The sequence below is a fragment of the Chiloscyllium plagiosum genome, chromosome 1 (genome assembly GCF_004010195.1).
Source record: "Chiloscyllium plagiosum isolate BGI_BamShark_2017 chromosome 1, ASM401019v2, whole genome shotgun sequence".
Lineage (NCBI taxonomy): Eukaryota > Metazoa > Chordata > Chondrichthyes > Orectolobiformes > Hemiscylliidae > Chiloscyllium > Chiloscyllium plagiosum.
In genome coordinates, this window is record NC_057710.1 from 65,990,731 (window position 1) to 66,017,836 (window position 27,106).

Below are 27,106 nucleotides of genomic sequence, written 5' to 3' on the forward strand. Positions count from 1 at the left end.
TGCTCTGCCCCAGAGGGCAGTGGAGGCCCAGTCTCTGGATTCATTTAAGAAAGAGTTGGATAGAGCTCTCAAAGATAGTGGAATCAAGGGTTATGGAGATAAGGCAGGAAGAGGATACTGATTAGGAATGATCAGCCATGATCATATTGAATGGTGGTGCAGGCTCGAAGGGCTGAATGGCCTACTCCTGCACCTATTGTCTATTGTTTATTGTCTCATTTGCTAAGAGAGGATTTGATAGAGACATACAAGATGATCAGAGGATTAGATAGGGTAGGCAGTGAAAGTCTTTTTCCTAGGATGATGACATCAGCATGTACGAGGGAGCATAACTACAAATTGATGGGTGATAGATTTAAGACAGATGTCAGAGGCAGGTTCTTTACGCAGAGAGTGGTAAGGGTGTGGAATGCCCTACCTGCTAATGTAGTCAACTCAGCCACATTAGGGAGATTTAAACAATTTTTAGATAAGCACATGGATGATTTTGGGATAGTGTAGGGGGGCAAGATGAGAACAGTTCACAGGTCGGCACAACATCGAGGGCTGAAGGGCCTGTTCTGTGCTGTATTGTTCTATGCTCTATGTTCTGGAACAGATAAGTTGTCCTTCTGCAGCATTAAACTGTCTCATTATCAAAAATAGCAGGACCACTGAATGAAATCAACAGGACAGCCAAATTCCACCTGAAGCCAACTAAGTCATTGCTTTTTTTATTCATTCACGAGATAAGGGTGTCACTGGCTAGGCCAGCTTTATTGTCCATCCAGCCGTTAAGTGTCAACCATATTGCTGTAGGTCTGGAATCACACGGAGCTCAGACCAGGTAAGAATGGCAATAAAAGCCAAAAGAACTGCGGATGCTGTGAATTAGAAACAGAAGTTTGTGGAAAAGCTCAGCAGGTCTGGCAGCACCTGTGAAGAGAAATCAGAGTTAATGTTTTGGGTCGAGCGACCCTTCCTCAGAACTGTTCTGAGCTTTACCACCTCCAAAGCAAAGCAAGCAGATTTCTCAGCTCTTCCAACAACTTCCATTTTTGTTTCAGGTACAGTTGGTAATTTCCTTCTCTGGAGGACAGTAGTGAACCAGATGAGTTTTCCCTGACAATTGATAATGGAATCATAGTCATCATTAGACTCTTAATTCCATTTTTTTATTGGATTGAAATTCCACTATCTGTAATGACCAGATTTGAAACTGGATTTCTGGGACATTTCTGTGTCCTGAGATGAACAGGCCAGTGACAATACCACTAGGTCATTGCCTCTCCTTAATATCGCAAACCTCTTCTAATTTTTCTGGACTTAGCATTCATACTGCAACCTCAGCAATAACAACTCCTATTTGCAGGACAGCAGGCTATTTCATTGGGCCAGCAACTCTTGGAGGCGGAGTAATCATCGTCACTTGGGTACCGGTCCCATTGACAGAATCTTAATTAGCTAATGATGGTAAAGGGCTCTACCACCTGCTGGTTCGGTGTGAGCTCTCACTTTTGATGCTATTAGCAGGATTTCTCAAACCCAGTGAAAATCCAGCCCAGTATTTCTGCTGGTTGGGGAATCCAGGACTAAGGACACTTAGAATAAACATTAGAGGCAGACCTCTCAACGAACAAAACTGGGAAATTATTTTGCATGCAAAGGGTGTCAGAAGTTTGAAATGCTTCTATAAATGGATACTTGATAATTATATACTTTAAATCTGTGATTAATGGATTTTTGGTCATGAGGAGATAGAACGGATTAGGTTTAAAGTTGGGTACATGAGTTCAATCACAAATCAGCCATAATATCACTGACGGTAGAATGTTTTGGTTTGAGAAGCAAAATGGTGTATTCTGTTTCTAGGTTCTTCAGTGCTACAAGCACTTTCTTCAAAACCACATGTGTTTTATTTAGGATTATACACTACATGCATTTAGGAACATAAGAGCACAGGGATGTAAATAGGCCATGCAGCCCCTCAAACTCATTCCATCATTCACCGAGATCATGGCTGATCTGTGGCCTAACTTTATTTACCTGTCTTTGGTTTATAATCTCTAAACACCTTTGCTTAACAAAAAAAATCTACCTCAGAATTAAGATTAACAACTGATCCAGCATCCACTGCTTTTGTGGAAGAGAGTTTCAAGACTGTAATCCTTAGTTCTAGAATCACCATTTCAGTGCATATGTGATACATTTACCCTGGTAAACCATTCATCAATGAATGTAACTGCATATCACTGTAGTATTACAAAAATGTTGTTGATTAAGAAAAGTTGGCTTGCATTATTGCAAAACAAAACATTTGGTCACAAAAAACATTTAGGTGCAAAATTCTGCCAGTTAACTCCATTGGTTAGGGAGTCCCCTCTGTAGGACCTAAGCTTATAGGTGATCAGAGTAATTGGTGTGTCTGGGCAGGACCAAGTGCCACTTACAGTTTTATTGTATTCACTCGTAGAACATAGATATCACTGGCTGCATTAGCATTTATTGCCTGTCTCTTGCTGCCCTTGAGAAGGTGGTGGTGAGCTGCCTTCTTGAACCACTGCAGTCCATGTGCTATAGTTAGACCTACAATGCAGTTAGGGAGGAAATTATAGGGTGTAGGCTTGCTCGCTGAGCTGTAGGTTTGGCAGAAAGAAGGAAAAAGAAGCATAGTATCTGAATGGTGAGATGATGCAGAGCTTTGAGATGCAGAGAGATCTGGGTGGCATGAATCTCAGGGGTTAGTACAAAGGTACATCAAGTAATCAGGAAAACTAACAGAATGTTTTGCTTCATTGCAAGGGGAATTGAATGTTTAAGTAGAAAAGTTATGCTTCAGGCATTAGTAAGACTGTATCTGACTGGTAAGACTGTGCCCAATACTGATGGAATGGTAGAGACAGAATGGATTGATTTGACTACATTCTCTGGAGTTTAGAATGTTGAAGGGGCATCTGATAGAAACATAGCAAATTCTAACAGAATGAGAAAGGATAAATGCAAGAAAGATATTCCCAATAACCAAGTCAGGACCCAGGGGTCACAGGGTATGGTTACTCTGTAGGTAATTTCGGACTGAAATGAGGAGAAATTCCTTCACCCAGTGAATTGTGAACTTGTGGAATTCCCTGCCACAGGAAGTAGTTGAGATCGAAATGATGACTGTTTTCAGGAAGGAGTTAGATATAATTTTTAAGGCAATAGGGAGCAAAGGATATTGAGTGAAAGCAGGAAGAGGTTACTGAGTTGGGGGATCATCTATAACCACAATGAATGGTAGAACAGACTAGACAGGCTGAATGGCCTACTCCTGTTCCTACTTTCTATGTTTTCTTGTACAGAAATTTTCAGGAAACCCTGCTTACAGTTATCATTGACATTACTGCTGAGATTATTTATACTACTTGTCCTTTTAATTAACATGAGATTTTATTGAAGGAACATAACCTAACTAACCTGATTGAATTTTTCCAAGGATGTGACAAATGTGATTGATGAGGTAGAGCAGTAGATGTTATCTACATGGATTTTAGTAAGGCTTTTGACAAGGTCCCTCCATGACCCAGAAGATTGAGATGCATAGGATCCACGGTGACCTGGATTCATAGAAGGCAGAGGGTGGTAGTGGATGGTTGTTTTTCTGGCTGGAGGCCCATGACTAATGGTGTTCCACGGGGATCTGTACTGGGACCTCTGCTGTTTGTGTTATATATAAATGACTTGGATGAAAAGGTAGTTGGTTGAGTTATTAAGTTTGCAAAGATTGGTGGAGTTGTGAATAGTGTGGAAGGTTGTCCATGGATACAGCAGGATATAGATCAGTCACAGATATGGGTGGAGAAATGGCAGATGGAGTTTAAACTGGATAAGTGTGAGATGCTAAACTTTGGGAGATCAAATGTTAAGGAAAGGTTTACAGTAAATAGCGTGATCCTGAATAGCATTGATGTACAAAGGGATCTTGGGGTCCTAGTACATAGCTCTCTGGGAGTGGCCACACAAGTAGATAGGGTGGTAAAGAAGGTGTATGATGTACTTGCCTTTATTGGTTGGGGAATTGAGTACAAGAATCTGGATGTCATGCTGCAGCTTGAGAAGACTTTGGTTAGGCTACACTTAGAGTATTGCGTTCAATTCTGGCCACCACATTTCAGGAATGATATGGAGGCTTTGGAGAGAGTGCAGAAGAGGTTTATCAGGATGCTGCCTGGATTAGAGGGTATGAGCTATTAGGAGAAGCTAGACAAACTCAGGTTGTTTTTCCTGGAGCAGCAGGGACTGAGAGGAGACTTGATAGAAGCCTATAGATTTATGAGATACATAGATAGGATTGATGGTCAGAATCTTTTTCCCAGAGTTAAAATGCCAAAAACTAGGGGGCATCATTTAAGGTGAGAGAGTGAAAGTTAAAAAGAGATGTGAGGGGCAGGTTTTTTACCTAGAAAGTGGTAGGATTTATAACACGCTGCCAAAGGTAGCAGTGGAGGCAATTACATTAGGGACATTTAATGGACTTTTGATAAGCATACGTATATGCAAAGGTGGAGGGAAATAGGTTGCTGGAAGACATTAGTTTAATTTGGCATAATCTTCAGCACAACACTGTGGGCTGAAGGCCCCGTTCCTATGCTGTACTGTTCTATGTTTTTTGTTCTATGAATCTACTTGAATTAACATGGCCAAAGCAACTCTTCAAAAGCACTATTGATTTTAGTCATTTCAAATCCATACATCTTTTCAGTTGTGTTTTTCAAAGTATTGTTAGTTTACTTTTAAAACCTGTTGTGAATATGGCTGAAATCACTACTTTGAATCATAAATCATGGAAACAGACCCTTTGGTTCAAATCATCTGAGCTGATCAGATATCCCAATGTGTCCTAGTCCCATTTGCCAGCAGTGTCCAGGGATGTGGAGGCTAGGTGGATTAGCCATGGTAAAAGCTGGGTTGATTTTACTGCTCCTCGAATGTTGCCTGAACTGCTGTGCTCTTCCAGCACCACTAATCCAGAATCTGGTTTCCAGCATCTGCAGTCATTGTTTTTACCTTATGGGAATAGAGTCAGGGTCTGTCTGGGATACTCCACAGAGTGTCGGTACAGATTCAATAGGCTGAATAGGCACTTTCCGCAATGTAGAGATGCTACAATCAACCTTGATCAGAATGATGGAGCAGACTTGAGGGGCTGAATGACCTACTCCTCTATTTCTATTTCAGTTTCAGCACCCTTCAAAGAAAGGGCAAGAAAATAGCATGACTAGAAAAGAATGCAAACCAAACTGCATATTATATGATCTGGATTGTCCTGTGTGGTTAATAATATTATACATATTAATGCTTGGCTGCATTTTAGTAATTGATTGGTATGTTAAACTTAGGATATAGATGCAGTATCAGATTTAAATTGATGCAATGTGTATATGGATGCACAGAGGAACTTTGATTATCTGAATGAGATGGACGGGCACTATTCTGTTCGGATAATTGATTATTCGATTAATTGATTCAATGCCTCCCCTCTGGGGCTCGGAGTTTTCTGAAGTTTCCTGTTTCCTTGCTCTGCCTGCTTTGCACCTTCTGTCTGTCTGAGGGTTTGTTTCTGAGTGTAAGGGATCTGCAGCATTGCTGAAGCCTCCCGCCTCCCCGCCCCCCCCAACCTCCCCAATCAATCCAATGGGATTGACTCAGCGAGCACTTGCTAAGTCCGCTCCCCATTCAGGAGACTAGGCAGCAGCACACCAAGCGCAAGCCCCCACCAACCCCCATCTGCCCTCCTGTCCGTCCCCACCCGCATCCGACCTGCCCCCCCCATGTCCCCCCGCCCCTGTCAGCCCCTGTCAGCCCCCCATATGCCTGCCCCCTGGGGCAGCCAGACTGGACACCAACAGCAAGACTGCTGCTGCCTTTGTGGGATGAGTCTCAAACTAGCACAAACACACACAACTTTTTACTGCAACCTTTTGACAAGTTTCCACTCTGCCCTGTACAGGACAATGTTGGAGAGATTATCTGGGGAAGGGGGATTTAGGGTACACGCCCTCTGTAAAACTCCAGGGAAAGTGTGTCGGGGAGAGAGAGCGAGTGGGCGATCACTCATTTGGAGATGGTGCCTAGTTCCCATTGATGTCCAGGACTGTTCCCGGCAGCATTTCAGTAAGCTGGGTTCATTTTTACTCATTGTAAACAAAAGACACGATCAGTGTTGAAGCACCTCTTTGATGTCATGTTTCTATCGAGACCTTGAGATCTTCTTTGGATAATTCGAAATTTGAATAATTGATACTCAGATAATCCAAGTTCCTCTGTACATTTTTGAAAAAATGGCAGTATAATTCTAGGTTGCACTAAAGCTCATTTCAGGTCAATTTCCCACTTGATGCAGTATGCAGAAGATTCCAGTCTGGTGCGGGCACCATTCATGAGTCCTCGGATACTTAAGCAGTCCATGTTCAAATTTAGCAAGATCTGGACAATATCCAGGCTTTGGCTGACAAGTGGTAAGTAACATCTACATCACACAAATGCCAGAGAATGACCATCTCCAATAGAAAACAATCTAACCATCTCCCCTTGACATTCATTGGTGTTCCCATCACTGAATCCTCCATTACCAACATCCTGGGGTTATCATTGATCCGAAACGTAACTGGACTCGCCAGATAAATGCAGTGGCTACAACAGCAGGTCAGAGGCTGGGAATACTGCAGCGAATAACTCACCTCCAGATATCCAGATGTTTCATTACCTGGCTAGGTAACATCATCAGTAGCGACCTCCAAGTGAAGCGAAGCTGTTGTCTCCTGCTTTCTGCCAAAATAGATAATTTCATACTTTCCCACATGGCAGTCCAGGACTTCCAGATATTTGTCCAATTACTTTAGCCATCTATATCCCATAGTGGGGTCCATATGTCCTCATCAGGTCCCTGTGTGGCAGTGTCCTTTGGAATAGGATCGCGTACCAACACCAATCGCTGCATATGGAACATTGGAACAACAGTGCACATGCTCCGTCATACAGCTTCATGGAATGTTGGCCCCATGGCCTTCTGGGACTCTGACAACTTTACTTTCACCTTATACAAAACACATGCAATACAAAAGATGCTTCATTTGCACCTGAGTTTTGGATACCACACATATCATTATTTCAAAGTGGTGTCCCACAGCATACATAAACAAACATTTCTGAGCTAAGTTGCACCAGATGCCATATTGATAATCACATTGGTATGCACATAGTGAACAACTGCTGCAAGTGCAAACAATCAGCAATAAACCAGTGAATGTTCAGTATTAGTTTCTTGTCGGTGATGGCATTGTGGAGCTCAGTGCATCAGCTAATGCCAGCTCTTATCCTGGTACAACTGAATACTCATTTAGCAGCAATAAGGCCACCTCGCCACAACTCTCCAACAGATTCTATTAAAAGGGATAATCAACAACAGTCAGGTTTCTTCTGACTGTTCCTTTGATTCACAACAGGATTGTGCTTTGTATAGATGGTTACAGTTGTAAAGATCTACAAGGAGTGCTGCAGCAGGTGCTTAATTTTATTTTTGCAAAGTTCAAGGCTTCTATAAAGAAAGATTTGCTCTCAGATTGAGTAAATATTTCCCTTGGATTAAAACAAGATTTATAGAATGAATAGAGGGCTTACAGAAATGGACAAGCTGCCGTGCGAGCCCCTTTATAACTGATTCTCTGAAAAACACTCTTGGTTTCCAGTGGATGCAACTTCTTTTCCCCACTCAGCTGTCATACTAAATTTGTATTGTTTAGAAATGTCAAATTTCTCTTGTGAGTTGTTATTGTGCCTCTGTCCATTACAGTTCTCCTTACAGTGCTACCCAAGATAGTGTAACATGGCTAGTTGAAGGAAGCTAACACTCGTGATGACTGTAGGTAGCCTAGAAAGTGAGACGAGAGGGACGGGAAGATGGTGATGGTGAGAGAGCACAGATGAAAAGATAATTACTACCTTCTTACACCAAAGAATCTCTTCCCTAAGGTGGTGACATACTAATATTAGCAAAGTGGAGATGCTGTAGTCCCATTCTCTCATTAGAGAGAGACAATTGCTGGCCGTTCAACCTGACACAATGGGAGATATTGAAAAGAGGCACTTTCACATTAACTTCAACAGCACAGGAATTGAACTTGCACTGTTGGTGTCACTCTGCGTCACAAACCAACCATCCATCCACCTGAGCTACATGACTCCAATCCTCACAACTTACTGCAGGACATTTGCTAGAGTGCTCTGACACCTTACTCTTTTTATGCAATGTCATCCATAACCATGGCTAAGCCTTGTACGACAAAAAGCTGGCCTTACATAACAGGTCTGCATTTTGAAATCTGCCTCAGCCACAGTGAAAGATGAGTTATTGGCCAGGAGATTCTGTGATATGCTTGTCTCCATATGCATGCCGATGGAATCGTCATCGCCGAAGTCGCATTAGGTGGGGATATTCTTCAATCTTCCTGTTCAGAACTTGATCGGAGTGGATTGGGAGGGTAGCAAGGTCTCTACCTGGCCATGTTCTATCTGATCAAATGATACACCCTCCTCTGAGAGAGGAGTAGTTATAGAGTCATAATCATAGAGATGTACAGCATGGAAACAGACCCTTCGGTCCAACCCGTCCATGCCTACCAGATATCCCAACCCAATCTAGTCGCACCTGCCAACACCCGACCCATATCCCTCCACACCATTCCTATTCATATACCCATCCAAATGCCTTTTAAATGTTGCAATTGTACCAGCCTCCACCACTTCCTCTGGCAGCACATTTCATACACGCATCACTCTCTGTTGGAAAAAGTTGCTCCTTAGGTCTCTTTTATATCTTTCCCCTCTCACCCTAAAACTATGCCCTCTAGTTCTGGACTCACTGGCCCCAGGGAAAAGACTATCCTATCTACCTGCGACTCCACTTTCAAGGAGTTATGAACTTGCACTCCAAAGTCTCTTTGTTCAGCAACATTCTCTAGGATCTTACCATTAAGTGCATAACTCCTGCTAAGATTTGCTTTCCCAAAATGCAGCACTTCGCATTTATCTGAATTAAACTCCATCTGCCACTTCTCAGCCCATTGGCCCATTTGGTCAAGATCCTGTTGTAATCTGAGGTAACCTTCTTCGCTGTCCACTACACCTCCAATTTTGGTGTCATCTGCAAACTTATTAACTGTACCTCTTATGCTCACATCCAAATCATTTATGTAAATGATAAAAAGTAGTGGACCCAGCACTGATCCTTGTGGCACTCCACTGATCACAGGCCTCCAGTCTGAAAAACAACGCCCTACCACTACCCTCTGTCTTCTACCTTTGAACCAGTTCTGTATCCAAATGGCTAGTTCTCCCTGTATTCCACAAGATCTAACCTTGCTAATCAATCTCCCAGAAGGAACCTTGTCGATCGCATTCCTGAAGTCAATATAGTTCACATCTACCGCTCTGTCCTCATCAATCCTCTTTGTTACATCTTCAAAAAACTCAACCAAGTTTGTGAGGCATGATTTCCCACACACAAAGCCATGTTCACTATCCCGAATCAGTTGTGGGTATTCACTAAATTTTGCGGAATACCCTGAAACTATTAGATTATTGGGGAAATCATCTGGTTTGTTAGAGTGCTTTAGGGAAGGAAATCAGACATCCTATCTGGTCTGGCCCAGATTTGACACAGACCTAAAACAAGATGATTGATTTTTAAGTACCTTAAATATTCACTGAGTAATTTGATAAATTGCATTCAATAAAATGGCTCATCACCAACTGCTCATTGGATAGTCACAAATGGGTCTTGCATGTGACACCCACATTCAGTGAAGAAATATTGGAAAATACAAATAATGCACATCCCTTTGAAGCAGTGATTGCTGCTTGCCACCCAGGGTAACTGATCTGTCTAAGCAATCTGGAGAAAGTGAGGACTGCAGTTGCTGGAGATCAGAGAGGAAAAGTGTGGTGCTGGAAAAGCACAGCAGGTCAGGCAGCATCTAAGGAACAGGAAAGTCGATGTTTCAGGCATAAGCCGTTCCTGATGAAGGGCTTCTGCCCAAAACATTGACTTTCCTGCTCCTTGGTTGCTGTCTCACCTATCAGCAATACTGTTGCACCAGAATCAGAATGATTGCAATGTTTTTGCAGAGAAACTGGCCTATTTTTGGGGCATTTGCATATTTCCTGTAATTGTGTCTGTTTTGGGGAATAATTTATAAACAAAGAAACATCAGGGCATGCCACCATCATTACAGATTGGAAGCAAATTTTCCATTTCTCAATCAGCTCCTGTTTTGATACACTATTTATACAGGTGCTCCATTGAAATCATGCAAATCCTTTCAAAAGTGAATGTAATGGCACAACCATCACCTGAGCATCAGAGTAGATATAATCTTTTCTTGTCTGGGAGCAACTAGCTTGCTATATTCCCATCCTTTTCACAATAGTGACTTTCTGACGTTGGTCAAGAAAATAAAATACGTTCTGAAGAAGGGTCACTGGACCTGAAACGATAAGTTTGCTTTCTCTACACAGATGCTGCAAGACCTACTGAGTTTTACCAGTAATTTCTGTTTTTCTTTCTGGAAATCAAATACCGTGCAATAGAAATTGTTGAAAATTATGTGAGGGGGGGAAAAGCTCAAAATTAATTAAAAAGTCAGATGAAGCAGCCAAAGAAATTGTAATACCTTCCTCAGGGCTACACTTCTTCAATCAGTGCTTCCTAGATTTAGATTGTTAAAAATCACACAATACCAGGTTATAGTCCAACAGCTTTATTTGGAAGCACTAGCTTTTGGAGCGCTGCTCCTTCTTCAGGTGGTTGTGGAGTATAAAATCAAAGGACACAGAATTTATAGTAAAAGTTTGCAGTATGATGTAACTAAAATTATGTATTGAAGAAGATCTGGTTTGTTTGTTAAGTATCTCATCTTTTAGAATGACCATGGTTGGTTTCAGTTCTTTCATATGTAAATCCCAGAACTTAAAGTTACATTCTCAAGTTAACTTTAACAATTGGTGCCAGATAATGTACTGAAGATGTGAGCTTCACTGTGTGAGGCTGTTTGTGCCCCAATGTTCTAATCTAAAAAAAAGGGATTTACAGAATCTTACATGGATTCATACAGTTTTTGAGCAAAACCTAAGTACAAATTCACCCCACAAACTTATACGTATGTGTATGCATGTGGGTATGTGTGTGTGCGGGGAATAGGAGCATCTGTGAGAGTGTGTGTATGTCTAGGAGTGTGAGTGTGAGTGTAAAGGGGTATAAGTCTGTAAGAGGGTGCAGGTGTGGGTGTGAATGTGGGAGGCATATGTGTTAGCGTATAACAGAGACCTTGTGTATGAGAGAGGGTCTGTGTGAATATATGGGTTCGTGGGAGTGTGTGCACGTGTGTGCGTGTGTGTGTTTATAATTCCTTGTAATGCCAAGTAACATGCCTTTAAAACATAATTCATTATTTTTATCTCATTAGCTTTTCTTGAGTACCAAGATAATTTGCTCAAGCTCTTCCTTTATCTTTAGCCTATCTCTTTAGCCTATCTCTTTAACTGCAGTATTGATTTATTCCAAATCAGGTCCCAATCAGTTTTTTTTTAACTGATGTCCACAGGATGACATTATTTCCATTCCCAGCATAACTTGGAGGTGCTGATGTTGGACTGGGATGGACAAAGTTAAAAATCACATAACACCAGGTTATAGTCCAACAGGTTGATTTGGAAGCACTAGCTTTCGGAGCACTGCTCTCAACCACCTGATGAAGGAACAACGCTCTGAAAGCTAGTGCTTCCAAATAAACCTGTTGGACTATAATCTGGTGTTGTGTGATATTTAAGATTCCCAGCATACTATCACATAATCTGAATCAATTCTTGTCACATTGTTAGTTCAGCTATGATATTGTGCATCATGTTCAGCAACTTGGAACTGAGACTGCTCAAACATTCCAAGGCTGTGTTCAGTTGTTTAAAAATTCATTTAAAATATTTTCTTTGACTACATTATTTTTACTTCATCATAGTGCACTGAGTCTTTTTAGTTTTAGCCTGGTACTTTATAGATTTCCAGAGCAATTGTACTCACCTGCTTTCTCTCCAAATCCTCTTTTCCCAAGCTGTTTAAATCTACTTTACAAAATTCGAGAGACCCTCCAACCCTTAGAATCCCTTTAAACTCTTCTTATTAATATACCAGATACCTTTTAAATGTTGTAATAGTACCAGACTCCACCACTTCCTCTAGCAGCTCGTTCCATACACATGCCACCCTCTTTATGAAAATGTTACCCCTCAGGTCTTTGTCAAATCTTTCCCCTCTCACTTTAAACTTTTGCCCACTACTTTTTGAATTACCCTACCCAAGGAAAAGATTTGGGCTATTCACCCTATCCATGGTCCTCATGACTTTATAAACCTCTATAAGGTCACCCCTCAGCCTCTGATGCTGCAGGGAAAAATCCCCAACCAAAGATTCTGGGTAATTGGGGAAAAAATTCTGGCTGTAACAGGCTGCTCCGTTTTTGAGGTATTTTAGGTGTTGGAGGTGATTTCCTCAAATTCCAGGAATATAAAAATTACTGTTCCATATGCTGTTGCATTGTTTTGGGACTTTGGAGAAAAAAAAAGTCTAAACAGCAGCACTTTTAAAAGAGACAGGAACAGGCAAAGACAGCATATGGTGAGGTCAGTGTAGGAGAGAGAGAGAGAGAAAGAAACCCACACTGCTAAATGACACAGCAGTGAACACATGTAATTACTGCCTTTGCTATTGAACTCATGTACCCCTGGACATTGGAGTGCATCTGGGAAAATTAATGAACAGTGAAATTCACAATTGATCTTGGAGGAACCTATTCTAGGGAGGACACAACACAGAGACAGGTAAGTGAATAGTTTTAAATGTGGCCTTGGGGCCTTGCTGTAGGTCTGCAGTAGTGAGTAGAGTAGGTTCTTTCTTGTTTATGTGTTTTATTGAGATATGTCTCTTGATCAAACTTAAAAATGTAAGCCATAATATTAAGTTAGTCTGGAGCTGTGCTTTGTAGAGGAATAAGATAGGGTTATTTTTTGGGTCTGTAGATTGGAAGTAGCAAAAATGGCCCTTAGTACAGTGCTATGCTCTTCTTGTCAGATATGGGAGTTTAGGGAGAGTTTACGTTTTACTGAGGATTATATCTGCAATAAATGCTGCTGGTTGTGAATCCTATCAGATCAAATGGAACAATTGGAGCGATAGTTAGAGGCAATAAGGAATTTACAAGAACAAGGGGGTGTGATGAATGGCAGTTATAGGAAGGGAAGAAAGTCGCAGATACAGTCACAGAGAGGGGTTAACTATAGGAAAGTTAAGAGAGGTAGGCAGGTAGTGCAGGAGTCTTCTGTGGCTATCCCCATTTCAAACAAGTATGCTGTTTTGGAAATTGTAGGGGGTGATGGATTCTCAGGGGAACGTAGCACCAACAGCCAAGTTTCTGGTATGAAGACTGGCTCTAATGCAACGAGGTGTACATTGGGTTCTAAGAGATCGATGGTGTTAGGGGATTCTCTAGTCTGAGACACAGACAGATGTTTCTGTTGCCAGCAACAAAAAATCAGAATGCTGTGTTGCTTCCCTGGTGCCAGGATCAAGGATGTCTCAGAGAGGGTGCAGAATGTTCTCAAGGGGGAGACAGACCAGCAGGAGGTCATTGTACACATTGGAACCAATGATATAGGAAGAGAAAAGGATGAAATTCTGAAGGGAAATTACAGAGAGTTAGGCAGGAATTTCAAAAGGAGGTTCTCAAATGTTGTAAAATCTGGATTACTCCCAGTCCTACGAGCTAGTGAGGGCAGGAATAGGAGGATAGAGCAGATGAATGCATGGCTGAGGAGCTGGTGTATGGGAGAAGGATTCACATTTTTGGATTATTGGAATCTCTTCTGGGGTAGAAGTGACCTGTACAAGAAGGATGGACTGCACCTGAATTGGAAAGGGACTAATATACTGACAGGGAGATTTACTAGAGCTGCTTGGGAGGATTTAAACTAGAAAGGTTGTGGTGGGATGGGGCGGTGGGTGCATGGGACCCAGGGAGATACTGAGGAAAGAGACTGAGACTGGTACAGTTGGGAAAAGATAAAAGCAAATTACCGTGGATGCTGGAACCTGAAACCAAAAAAGAGAAAATGCTGGAAAATCTCAGCAAGTCTGGCAGCATCTGTAAGGAGAGAAAAGAGCTGACGTTTTGAGTCTAAATGACTCTTTATCAAAGGGTCAGTTAGACTCAAAATGTCAGCTCATTTTACAGATGCTGCCAGACTTGCTGAGATTTTCCAGCATTTTCTCTCTTTTGGTTTCAGTTGGGAAAAGAAGTGAGCCAAACTGTCAGGGCAGGCAGAGACAAGGTAGGACTGATAAATTAAATTGCATTTATTTCAATGCAAGGGGCTTAACAGGGAAGGAAGATGAACTCAGGACATGGTTAGGAACATGGGAATGGGATATCATAGCAATTACAGAAACATGGCTCAGGGATTGACAGCTTAATGTTCCAGGATACAAATGCTACAGGAAGGACAGAAAGGGAGGCAAGAGAGGAGGAGGAGGAATGGCATTTTTGATAAGGGATAGCATTATAGCTGTGCTGAGGGAGGATATTCCTGGAAATACATCCAGGGAAGTTATTTGGGTGGAACTGAGAAATAAGAAAGGGATGATCACCTTACTGAGATTGTATTATAGACCCCTAATAGTCAGAGGGAAATTGAGAAACAAATTTGTCAGGAGATCTCAGTTATCTGTAAGAATAATAGGGTGGTTATGATTAGGTTAGATTCCCCATGGTGTGGAAACAGGCCCTTCAGCCCAACAAGTCCACACCGACCCTCTGAAGAGTAGAAAATGTGTTGCTGGAAAAGCGCAGCAGGTCAAGCAGCATCCAGGGAACAGGGGAATCGACGTTTCTGGCATAAGCCCTTCTTCAGTTCCATGGATGCTGCCTGACCTGCTGCGCTTTTCCAGCAACACATTTTCAGCTCTGATCTCCAGCATCTGCAGACCTCACTTTCTCCTCTGAAGAGTAACCCACCCAGACCCATTTCCATCTGACTAATGCACCTAACACTGACCTGTGAATTTCCTGACCTGCACATTATTGGACTGTGTGAGGAAACCCACACAGACACTGGGAGAATGTGCAAACTCCACACAGACAGTCATTCAAGGCTGGGATTGAACCTGGGACCCTGGTGCTGTGAGGTAGCAGTGCTAACCACTGAGCCACCATGCCACCCAACAGTATCCCCTATGATAGGGGATTTTAACTTTCCAAATATAGACAGGGACTGCCATATTGTTAAGGGTTTAGATGGAGAAGAATTTGTTAAGCATGTACAAACATTTTTTATGATTCAGTATGTGGATGTACCTACCAGACAGGATACAAAACTTGACCCACTCTTGGGAAATAAGGCAAGGCTGGTGACTGAGGTGTCAGTGGGGGAGCACTTTGGAGCCAAAAATTTAAAATAGTGATGGAAAAAGATAGACCAGATCTAAAAGTGCAAGTTCTAAATTGAAGAAAGGCCAAATTCGACATTATTAGGCAAGGACTTTCAAAAGTCCTTTGGGCACAGATATTCGCAGGTAAAGGGATGGCTGGAAATTGGGAAGCCTTCAGAAATGAGATAACGAGAATCCAGAGACATTATATTCCAGTTAGGGTGAAAGAAAAGGCTGGTAGGCATAGAGAATGCTGGATGACTAAAGAAATTGAGGATTTGGTTAAGAAAAACAAGGAAGCATATGTCGGGTATAGACAGGATAGATCAAGTGAATCATTAGAAGAGTATAATTAAGAGGGAAATCAGGAGGGCAAAAAGGGGACATGAGATACCTTTGGCAAATAGAGTTAAGGAGAATCCAAAGGGTTTTTACAAATACATTAAGGACAAAGAGTAATTAGGGAGAGAATAGGGCCCCTCAAAGACCAGCAAGGCGGCCTTTGTGTGGAGCCACAGAAAATGGGGGAGATACTAAATGAGTATTTTGCATCAGTATTTACTGTGGAAAAGGATATGAAAGATAAAGGGAAATAGAGGGTGACACCTTGCAAAATGTCCAAATTACAGAGGAGGAAGTGCTGGATGTCTTGAAATGCACAAAGGTGGATAAATCCCCAGGACCTGATCAGGTGTACTCCAGAACTCTGTGGGAAGCTAGAAGAGTGATTGCTGAGATATTTATATCATTGATAGTCTATGAACAGGTGAGGTGCCGGAAGACTGGAGTTTGGCTTATGTGGTGCCACTATTTAAGAAAGGTGGTAAGGACAAGCCAGGGAACTATAGACCAGCGAACCTGACATTGTTGATGGGCATGTTGTTGGAGGGAATTCTAAGAGACAGGATATGCATGTATTTGGAAAGGCAAGGACTGATTAGGGATAGTCAACATGGCTTTGTGTGTGGGAAATCATGTCTCATAAACTTGACTGTGTTTGTTTTGAAAAAGCAACAAAGAGGATTGATGAGGGCAGAGCGGTAGACATGATCTATATGGACTTCAGTAAGGCATTTGACCAGGTTCCCCTTGTTTCTCAGACTGGAGGCCTGTGACCAGTGGACTGCCACAAGGATCGGTGCTGGGTCCACTACTTTTCGTCATTTATGTAAATGATTTGCACGTGAGCATAAGCAGTATAGTTAGTAAGTTTGCAGATGACACCAAAATTGGAGGTGTCGTGGACAGCGAAGAAGATTACCTCAGACTAAACAGGATCTTGATCAGACGGACCAATGGGCTGAGGAGGGGCAGATGGATTTGGATAAATGCGAGGTGCTGCATTTTGGGAAAGCAAATCTTAGCAGGACTTATACCCTTATTGGTAAGGTCCTAGGGATTGTTGCTGAACAAAGAGACCTTGGAGTACAAGTTCATAGTTCCTTGAAAGTAGAGTCACAGGTCGATAGGACAGTGAGGAAGGTGTTTGGTGTGCTTTCTTTTATTGGTCAGAGTATTGAGTATAGTTGGTCAGAGTATTGAGTACAGGAGTTGGGAGGTCATGTTGTGGCTGTACAGGGCATTGGTTAGGCCACTTTTGGAATATTGCATGCAGTTCTGGCCTCCTTCCTATCGGAAAGATGTTGTGAAACTTGAAAGGGTTCAGAAAAGATTTACACGGATGTTGCCACGGTTGGAGGATTTGAGCTATAGGGAGAGACTGAACAGGCTGGGGCTGTTTTCCTTGGAGCTTTGGAGGCTGAGTGGTGACCTTTTAGAGGTTTATAACATCATGAAGGACATGGATAGAATAAATAGACAAGGTCTTTTCCCTGGGGTAGGCAATTCCAGAACTAGAGGGCATAAGTTTAGGGTGAGAGGGGAAATATATAAAAGAGACCTAAGGAGCAACTTTTTCATGCAGAGGGTGGTGTGTGTGTGGAATGGGCTGCCAGAGGAAGTGGTGGAGGCTGGTACAATAGCAACATTTTAAAGGCATCGAGATGGGTATATGAATAAGAAGGGTTTGGAGGGATTTGGGCTGGCTGCTGGCAGGTGAGACTAGATTAGGTTGGGATATCTGGTCAGCATTGACAGGTTGGACTGAACGGTCTGTTTCCATGCTGTACATCTCTGTGACTCTTTGACTCTAATTCAGTCTCCCTCTATAACTCAAATTCACTTGTCCTGGCAACAGCTTTGTAAATCCTTTCTGTGCCCTCTCAGGTTTTATAACATCCTTCCTGTAGAAGAGCGATCAGAATTGTACGAATAGTCTAAAAGTGACCTCATAACGTCCTGTATATCCACATCACAATGACTCAATTCCTATACTCAATGTTCCGATCAGGCAGACTAGTTAGTACGATTAGTTCACATGGGATCCAGGGGGAGCTAGATAATTGGATACCAAAGTGCTTTGAAGGTAGGAGACAGAGGGTGGTGGAGGAGGGTTGCTTTTCGGTCTGGAGGCCTGTGACCAGAGGTGTGCTGCAAGGATCAGAGCTGGGTCCAGTACTTTTTGCCATTTCTATAAATCTATTTGACTTGAATATAGGAGGTATGCTCAGTAAGTTTGCAGACGACATCAAAATTGGTGGTGTACTGGACAGTGAAGAAAATTATCTCAGAGTATATGGGCCTTGACAAATGGGCCAATGAGCCAATGAATGGCAGACGGAGTTTACATAGAACATAGAGCATAGAACATTACAGCACAGTACAGGTCCTTTAGCCCTCGATTTTGCACCAACCTGTGGAACCAATCTGACCCCTATCCATCCTATACTATTCCATTTTCATCCATCTGTTTATCCAATGACCACTTAAATGCTCTTAAAGTTGGCAAGTCTACTACTGTTTCAGGCAGTGTGTTCCACGCCCTTACTACTCTCTGAGTAAAGAAACTATCTCTGACATCTGTCCTATATCTATCAGCCCTCAATTTATAGTTATTTCCCCTCATGCTAGCCATCACCATCTGAGGCAAAAGGCTCTCATTGTCCACCCTATCTAACCCTCCGATTATCTTATATGTCTCAATTAAGTCGCTTCTCAACCTCCCTCTAGTCCCTCAGCCTTTCTTCATAAGACTTTCCCTCCATACTAGGCAACATCCTAGTAAATCTCCTCTGAACCCTTTCCAAAGCTTCCACGTCCTTCCTATAATGTGGTGACCATGCAATACTCCAAGTGTGGCCACACCAGAGTTTTGTACAGCTGCAGCATGACCACATGGCTGTGAAACTCAGTCCCTCTACCAATAAAAACTAACACACCGTATGCCTTCTTAACAACCCTATAAGCCTATGTGGCAACTTTCATGGATCTATCTACATGGACACCATGATATCTCTGTTTATCTACATGACAAGAATCTTACCATTAGCCCAATACTGTGCATTCCTGTTACTCCTTTGAAAGTGAATTACCTCAAACTTTTCTGCATTAAACACCATTTGCCACCTTTCAGCCCAGCTCTGCAGCTTATCTATGTCCCTCTGTAACCTACAACATCCTTCAGAACTATCCACAGCTCCACCAACCTTACTGTCATCCACAAATTTATTAACCCATCTTTCTACACCCTCATCCAGGTCACAGACAGCAATGGCCCCAAAACTGACCCCACAGATCCTTGTGATATACCACTAGTAATTGATCTCCAGGATAAACATTTCCCATCAACCACCACCCTCTGTCTTCTTTCAGGTAGCCAATTTCTGATCCAAACCACTAAATGACCCTCAATCTCATGCCTCTGTATTTTGTGCAATAGCCTACTGTGGGGAATCTTATCAAACACCTTACTGAAATACAGAAATTCAGAAAATTTAGGAAAATATGAGATGTTGCATTTTGCTGATGCAAAGCAGGGCAGAACTTTTACAATTAATGGTAGAGCCAAAGAGTGTGTTGCTGTACAAAGAAACCCGGGGTCAAGTTCATTGTTCCTTGAAAGTGCAGTTGCAGATAGACAGGGTGGTGACAAATTTCTGGCAAGGAATTGCAATTCCAAATTATCAAGTGCTTTACCTCTCAGTTCATTACTTTATCATGATCTTATATTTTAATTTTTAAATAGGCCAGTCAAAACAAAAGTTGAAACTTTATTGCTGGAACAGCACAGCAGGTCAGGCAGCATCCAGGGAACAGGAGATTCGACGTTTCGGGCACAGGCCCTTCTTCAGGAAGAAGGGCCTGTGCCCGAAACGTCGAATCTCCTGTTCCCTGGATGCTGCCTGACCTGCTGTGGTGTTCCAGCAATAAAGTTTCAACTTTGATCTCCAGCATCTGCAGACCTCACTTTCTCCTCAGTCAAAACAAAAGTCTCAGAATTGCAGGCTAACTTTTATTTAACAAGAATATTGTTGACAGGATCTTTTTTAATTTGTTTCAAACTTGGAAATCCTAAGGCAAAGTAATGAGGATAGAAATTTAATGAAACATGACTTTTCCCACATTCAGTGTTAATTGTATCTTGGAAATTAGTGTTCCCCAGATGAAACAAGGAGGAATGTTATAAAAATCACCCTTTGTAACCTTGGACCACATGCTGTTATGGTCTCTGTCCATCCTTACCCTCCAAACTGGCTAAAACGTTGAGTGAGGAGTCCATTCAGGCAAAGAATCCCTGCTCTGCAACAACTTAAAGGCCAATTGGCTGTTCATTGCCAGAGGCAGGATTACAGGTACTCAGGCACAGGGGGCCCCACCCCACTAAGCCAAACAGAGGCTGACAGCTCTTGATGTTCCAATTGCACCAATGAGAGTGGTACCCATTGCTTGTACTGCAGTCAGCAATGAGGAGGTGGAACTTTGTAATTGCAGTCAAAGAAGTGGTAGCAGAGGTGAAGAGGGCATGAAATCCTGGAACTCCACCTTTAATTTCACTGCAGATACACACAGACTACAGCAGTTCAAGAAGACACTTCATCACCACTCCCTCAAGGAACTGTTACCGATGGGCAATAAGTGCTGGCCTAGCTAGAAACACCTAAGAACACACTCAACCCATAATCAACTGAATAAAAAAGCTAGGTATCAGAAAGCTAGGTGCAGAAAAGAAACAGAAAATCTGGTTTTACTTATTGAACTGTAACTTTTCAAATGATTGGATTTGTTTTATGTGATGTTGCTTTGATATGGTTATGCCACATCATACTGTACTAGCACTTATACAATCTTATTACTTCCCTTCTCAAGGATGCTTTGCAACATAGTGATATAGAAAACAGCAGCCAATTTAGACACAAGAATATCCACCAAGCTTAAAATAGCATACCAAAAAACAGGTTGATTTTTTTTACAGAAAGACGTTATGACCAAAATAGATTTTGCAAATATTTGCTGGGAATTTTGTTTTACTGGCATTGCAAGAAGAAAATCAGAATCAGAAAGAAGGGAGTAAATTTATTACCATTGATAAATAGCAAAGAAGATACTTGGTGAAAGCAATTTGCCAGCACACTGAACCTAGTAAAGGTAGTGTGTAAACATTTCAGCTGCAAATTATCTAATCAGGACAGCCCAAAATAAGACAATATGTGAAACAACATTGGAAACATGAATACAAAATTGTCTATGCATCATTGTGCTTGTTGTTCATTGTTCAAGTAAAGTGACACTGTTAAGATTGACTTCTCAAAAACAAAACTGGATTTCAAAGAGGTTTAGTGGACATAAAGATTGGACACTTTTGATATCTCACTCAGCTACAGCTTTGACCTGATCATAACAAATGCAGAGCACAATGAAACTCTTCTAACAAAAAAAAATGTTGACTTAATTCTATTTAGGCCTGTGACTAGTAGGGATCAGGTGGCTATTCCCCTTCTGAGAAGAGTTTGTTTGAAAGATCTGAAAAGAATACTATTCAAAGGAAATCAACTGACTGTTTTTCTAACTACTCAGCCCTTTCATGAACTGGCTCAAAGCTGCTTTGTTCAGGAAGTAAAACTAGCCAGCTGTGGCTCACTGGTAGCTCTCTTGTCTGTGAGTCATCAGACAGTCGGGTCAAGTCCCACTTCAAGGTCTTGAGCTCAGAACTAGACTGACACGCGAGTACAATGTCGAGGGAGTGCTAGTTGGAGGTGTTGTCTTTCAGGTGAGATATTGAACATCTGCCATTGCAGATGGACGTAAAATCCTATAGATATTTCAAACCACACAATACCTTGTTGAGGAGCAGTGAACCAGCTCTCCCTGGGTTGATTACCTGCTCCCTGGTTGGTCACAGTAAGGTTAATTTTATACCCCATTCTGAGACCCAACTGAACTTATATTTTAAAAGAATCCAATTTAGCCAGGCTTTCTTGAATCAAGAGAATATTTACTAATGCAAAATGAATTGAATTCTAACACACAGATGAAAAATAAAATATCAGTCCAAAATGATACAAGTTAACAAAAACATCAGTTACCAAATTAGTTGTAAAGAGCAGGTAGTTGAATATTGTGAACATTTCAGTGGTTGACGTTGATAGTTCAACAGTTGATGTTGAGCTCCCTGGTTTTATTGGTTCATTAGAAACTCTTCAGTCTGGAATCCTTTTGATAACAGCTGACTGGTAGTACACAGAGTGATTTAATTTCTCCTCTGCCTTTTGCCTGCTGTACAAGGGTGTTTAAATGGCTATTCAGAGAGCTGTAACCCCCACTGCACTCTCGTACATGCTCTTGGACATCAGGCCACTGAGACACATACATCAGAAGTGAAGCTCACTTTTTAACTCATTTTGTATCCCTGTAAAGGTAAAGCTCAAATGCTGCAGAAAATGGCTCCCTGATGAGAAGGGTTTAGGTGGTTAGTCTTTCATTATCATCTCTTGTTTTGGATTTCTATCTGAAGTTTCCCTGACTCTGTAGAGATGTGTCAGTCCAGAATTTCTCTCTCAGCAACTCCTGAATTAGCATTCACAGTAATCTTGGTTGTATCAGTCCTTTCAAATTTTGTAATTAAAGTGCAAGAGATTATTCTAGATCATGCCACTTCTCCCCATGGCAAGTGAAATTAGATTCATTCTCATTTCATTACAAAAAGGAGAGAAACTATGAATAAAACAACAGACACATTCACAAATTCATCCATTTCTCTTGCATTGTTCAATTATATCTCTTCAGTTCTAATTGGGTGCTTCCAGTTCCTGGTGAGGGTGTCTGCAATCACATTTGATGTCCTGGCAATGGGAATAATTTTTAAGTGGTTGAGTTCAAGGTACAAACTCCATTGGAATAATCTGGCAAACTGGATCTTGAACTTTTCCAAGAAAGTCAGAGCTTGCTGTCAATGTTGATTGTGGTCTCTCTGCACCTACTTTGGATATATATCACCAAGTGTTTAAGAGTCAGTAATAAGCCAAGGTTTTCCTCCTTTACCATGGAGCACCATTCCTGAGGCTGGTACAATTTTGTTTGGAGAAGTACTAGATTGATCTATTCTGGATTCATCTTGCCACAGGAAAGCTGTACCAACGCTAGTTTCACTATTTTTAAAGTGTCTATTTCAAACACTTGGTTAAAATTCAAAGCTGCAAACATAGGCTTGATTATGATAATAGCCTTTAGATTTTCAACGTCTGTCTGGCTTTCTCATTCATGTAACCTTTGCTTCATTCTGTATTAGGATTGTCAGTGGCACAGTTACCATGCTGAAGTTTGGGATGAAATTTCAATAGAATCCACGCATTCCAAACAATCTCAGGATGTTCTGTTTTGTTGTGAGAAAGGGGAACTGCTTCAACCTTTGCAGACCTGACCAGTAATCATCAAACATTAACAGTTGGAGAAAAGTCACTTGGACCTCAGTGAATGTGTCTTTATAAGATTGACCACTAGGTCAACTGACTTTATTTCCTGGAGGAGGGCTCCAGTCACTTTATGTATGCTTCTCAAACATTGGCGTAGACCCAAAAGTCATCTAGATCCAATAGAAAATTAGATAGGCCTACCATTATCTGGTTCAGCAACATTTGCAAGAGGGCTAGGGGATTTCATAATCCTTATGTCATGGCTCAACATTGGTATAACTCATCTGAAGTTACAACAATGTAAATTTCCTTGACTCAGGCAATCAAAGGATCCTACCAGTACCTCTTAAACAAATCTATCGTTGTAATGTTGGCTGTTTGACCTACCCTATCTATAAAATCCTCTAGCCATGATATTGAATAAGAGTCAGCTATGGTCATTGCATTAACTTTTCAGTAGTTAATGTAATGTTTCCTTGGTGCACCACTAAAATGATAGTCAGCCTGAGATGCAGCATTGAAGTGCAGATGTGCCCTGTAAATGGATCAGAGATTTACCATGAAGACTCTTAGAGGCTGGCAGTGTCCATGAATTGTGATGTGTGTGACTGATGCCCATGGAGTGGGGCTTGAGATAAGTGTCTGTTTCCGAGCATAGATTCATTTGGAGAAAACAACAAGCCCTTTAATTTTTTTAGCTCCAGTCTCAGCAACCTCCTTTCTGACATTAAAAGGGTATCTTGGGGCATTTTCAGATGTCTTTTGACTGGCTACTTGCCTTCCTTTAATTCCAGAATTCTCTATCTTATTTGAGATATGGCAATGACAGAAGAAAGGCTTCACAGAAAAATGATCGGCTCATAATCTTCAGGCATTTTTGCTTTCTGACTTTCAGTTGTAACATTCTGTTCTTCAAAATGTATTTGTATTGCAAAATGCAATGAGTTATTTTAATTTTTCCAAGAGAATTATTTCTCTCAGAGCCTCATGAGTGGAATATACATTTTTTGCCCTTACACATTCAATGATGGTCTGCCTGGGCTGTATACTCAAATGTTAAAACTGTTGTCTATGTCCTCCACAATTGTGTATAAATCTAATGTGTTCTACGTGTAAAATTGCTTTGCATAGAGTCACAGGGATGTATAACATGGAAACAGATCCTTCAGTCCAACTCATCCATGCCAGCCAGATACTCTACATTGATCTAATCCCATTTGCCAGCATCTGTCCGATATCACTCTAAACATTTCCTATTCATATATCCATCAGATGCCTTTTAAATGTTGTAATTATACCAGGCTTCACCAACTCCTCTGGCAGCTCATTCCATGCACCCCCTTCTGCATGAGAAAGTTGTCCCTTTGGTCCCTCTCATATCTTTTCCCTCTCATCTTAAACTTACCCCCTAGTCTTGGACTCCTTTACACTGGGGAAAAGATCTTGACTGTTCACCTCATCTGTACCCCTCATGATCTTATAAACTTCTATAAGGTCACCCCTCATCCTCTGATGCTTCAGGGAAAGTAGCACCAACCTATTCAGTCTCCCCCAATAGCTCAAACCTTCCAATCCTGACAACATCCTTGCAAATCTTTTCTGAACCATTTCAAGTTTCTTGCCTATAGCAGGGAGACCAGAATTGAGTGCAGTATTCCAAAAGTGGTCGAACCAATGTCTTGTATGGCTGCAACATGACCTCCCAACTCCTATATTCAATGCACCCATCAATAAAAGCAAACATACCTGTCACCTTCTTCACTATCCTGTCTCCCTGTGACTCCACTTTCAAGGATCTATGGACCTGCACCCCAAGGTCTCTTTGTTCGGCAACACTCCCCAGGCGCTCACCATTAAATGTATAAGTCCTGCCCTGATTTCCCCTCACAAAATGCTGGGTAAGAAATAATTTTTCTTTGGACACTTCAAATGTTTTGCTACTTTCTCACATGACGTAAAGAATGTCATCACATCCTTTCTCTCAAATTTTGGTAAGGCATGTCAAACTTAAACATTTTTTGCTGGACTTTAGGTTATGTCTGGAGCTTTCCTCATCAGAGCCTTCTTTAGTATCTGAGAACCTTTTTTTTAACTCAATCATTTTAACCTGGTATTGCCTATCTCCTTATCATCTCGTTCTCTTTCCTGAAATGTTCATTGTTTGGCTTTATCTTCTCGACAAAATTCAAGTTCAGGTTTCCACATCTCCACTTCCTATATTTTATATTCATTTTCTATCTCAAGCTAATTGTAATTGAACCTATGCTAACTTAAATAACCTATCACTTGCTGTAAATCCCTTCTGTATTTCTACTTGTGGGAAATAAGGCAGGGCAGGTGACTGAGGTGTCAGTGGGGGAGCACTTTGGGGCCAGCTACCATAATTCTACTGGATTTATAATAACAATGGAAAAGGAAAGACCAGATCTAAAAGTTGAAGTTCTAAATTGGAGAAAGGCCAATTTTGACGGTATTAGGCAAGAACGTTTGAAAGCTGATTGCGAGCAGATGTTCGCAGGTAAAGGGATGGTTGGAAAATGGGAAGCCTTCAGAAATGAGATAATAAGAATCCAGAGAAAGTATATTCCTGTCAGGGTGAAAGGAAAGGCTGGTAGGTATAGGGAATGCTGGATGACTAAAGAAATTGAGGATTTGCTTTAGAAAATATGTGAGGTATAGACAGGATAGATCGATTGAATCGATAGAAGAGTATAAAGGCAGTAGGAGTATATTTCAGAGGGAAATCAGGAGGGCAAAAAGGAGTCATGAGATAGCTTTGGCAAATAGAATTAAGGAGAATCCAAAAGGTTTTTACAAATATGTTAAGGACAAAAAGTGTAGCTAGGGAGAAAATAGGGCCCCTCAAAGATCAATAAGGCGGCCTTTGTGTGGAGCTGCAGAAAATGGGGGAGATACTAAATGAGTATTTTGCATCAGTATTTACTGTGGAAAAGGATATGGAAGAGATAGGCTGTAGGGAAATAGATGGTGACACCTTGCAAAATGTCCAGATTACAGAGGAGGAAGTGCTGGATGTCTTGAAATGCACAAAGGTGGATAAATCCCCAGGACCTGATCAGGTGTACCCTAGAACTCTGTGGGAAGCTAGAGAAGTGATTACTGGGCCTCTTGCTGAGATATTTGTATCATCAATAATCACAGGTGAGGTGCTGGATGTCTGGAGGTTGGCAAACGTGGTGTTACTGTTTAAGAAGGGCGGTAAGGACAAGCCAGGGAACTATAGACCACTGAGCCAGATGTCGGTGGTGGGCAAGTTGTTGGAGGGAATACTGAGGGGCAGGTTGTACCTGTTTTTGGAAAGGCAAGTACTGATTAGGGATAGTCAACATGGCTTTGTGCATGGGAAATCATGTCTCACAAACTTGTTTGAGTTTTTTGAAGAAGTAACAAAGAGGATTGATGAGGACAGAGCGGTAGAGGTGATCCACATGGACTTCAGTAAGGCGTTCAACAAGGTTCCCCATGGGAGACTGATTATCAAGGTTAGATCTCATGGAATACAGGGAGAACTAGCCATTTGGATACAGAACTGGCGCAAAGGTAGAAGACAGAGGGTGGTGGTGGGGGGTTGTTTTTCAGACTGGAGGCCTGTGACCAGTTGAATGCCACAAAGATCGGTGCTGGGTCCTCTATTTTTTGTCATTTACATAAATGATTTGGATGCGAGCATAAGAGGTACAGTTAGTAAGTTTGCAGATGACACCAAAATTGGAGGTGTAGTGGACAGCGAAGAGGGTTACCTCAGATTACAACAGAATCCGGACCAGATGGGCCAATGAGCTGAGAAGTGGCAGATGGAGTTTAATTCAGACAAATGCGAGGTGCTGCATTTTGGGAAAGCAAATCT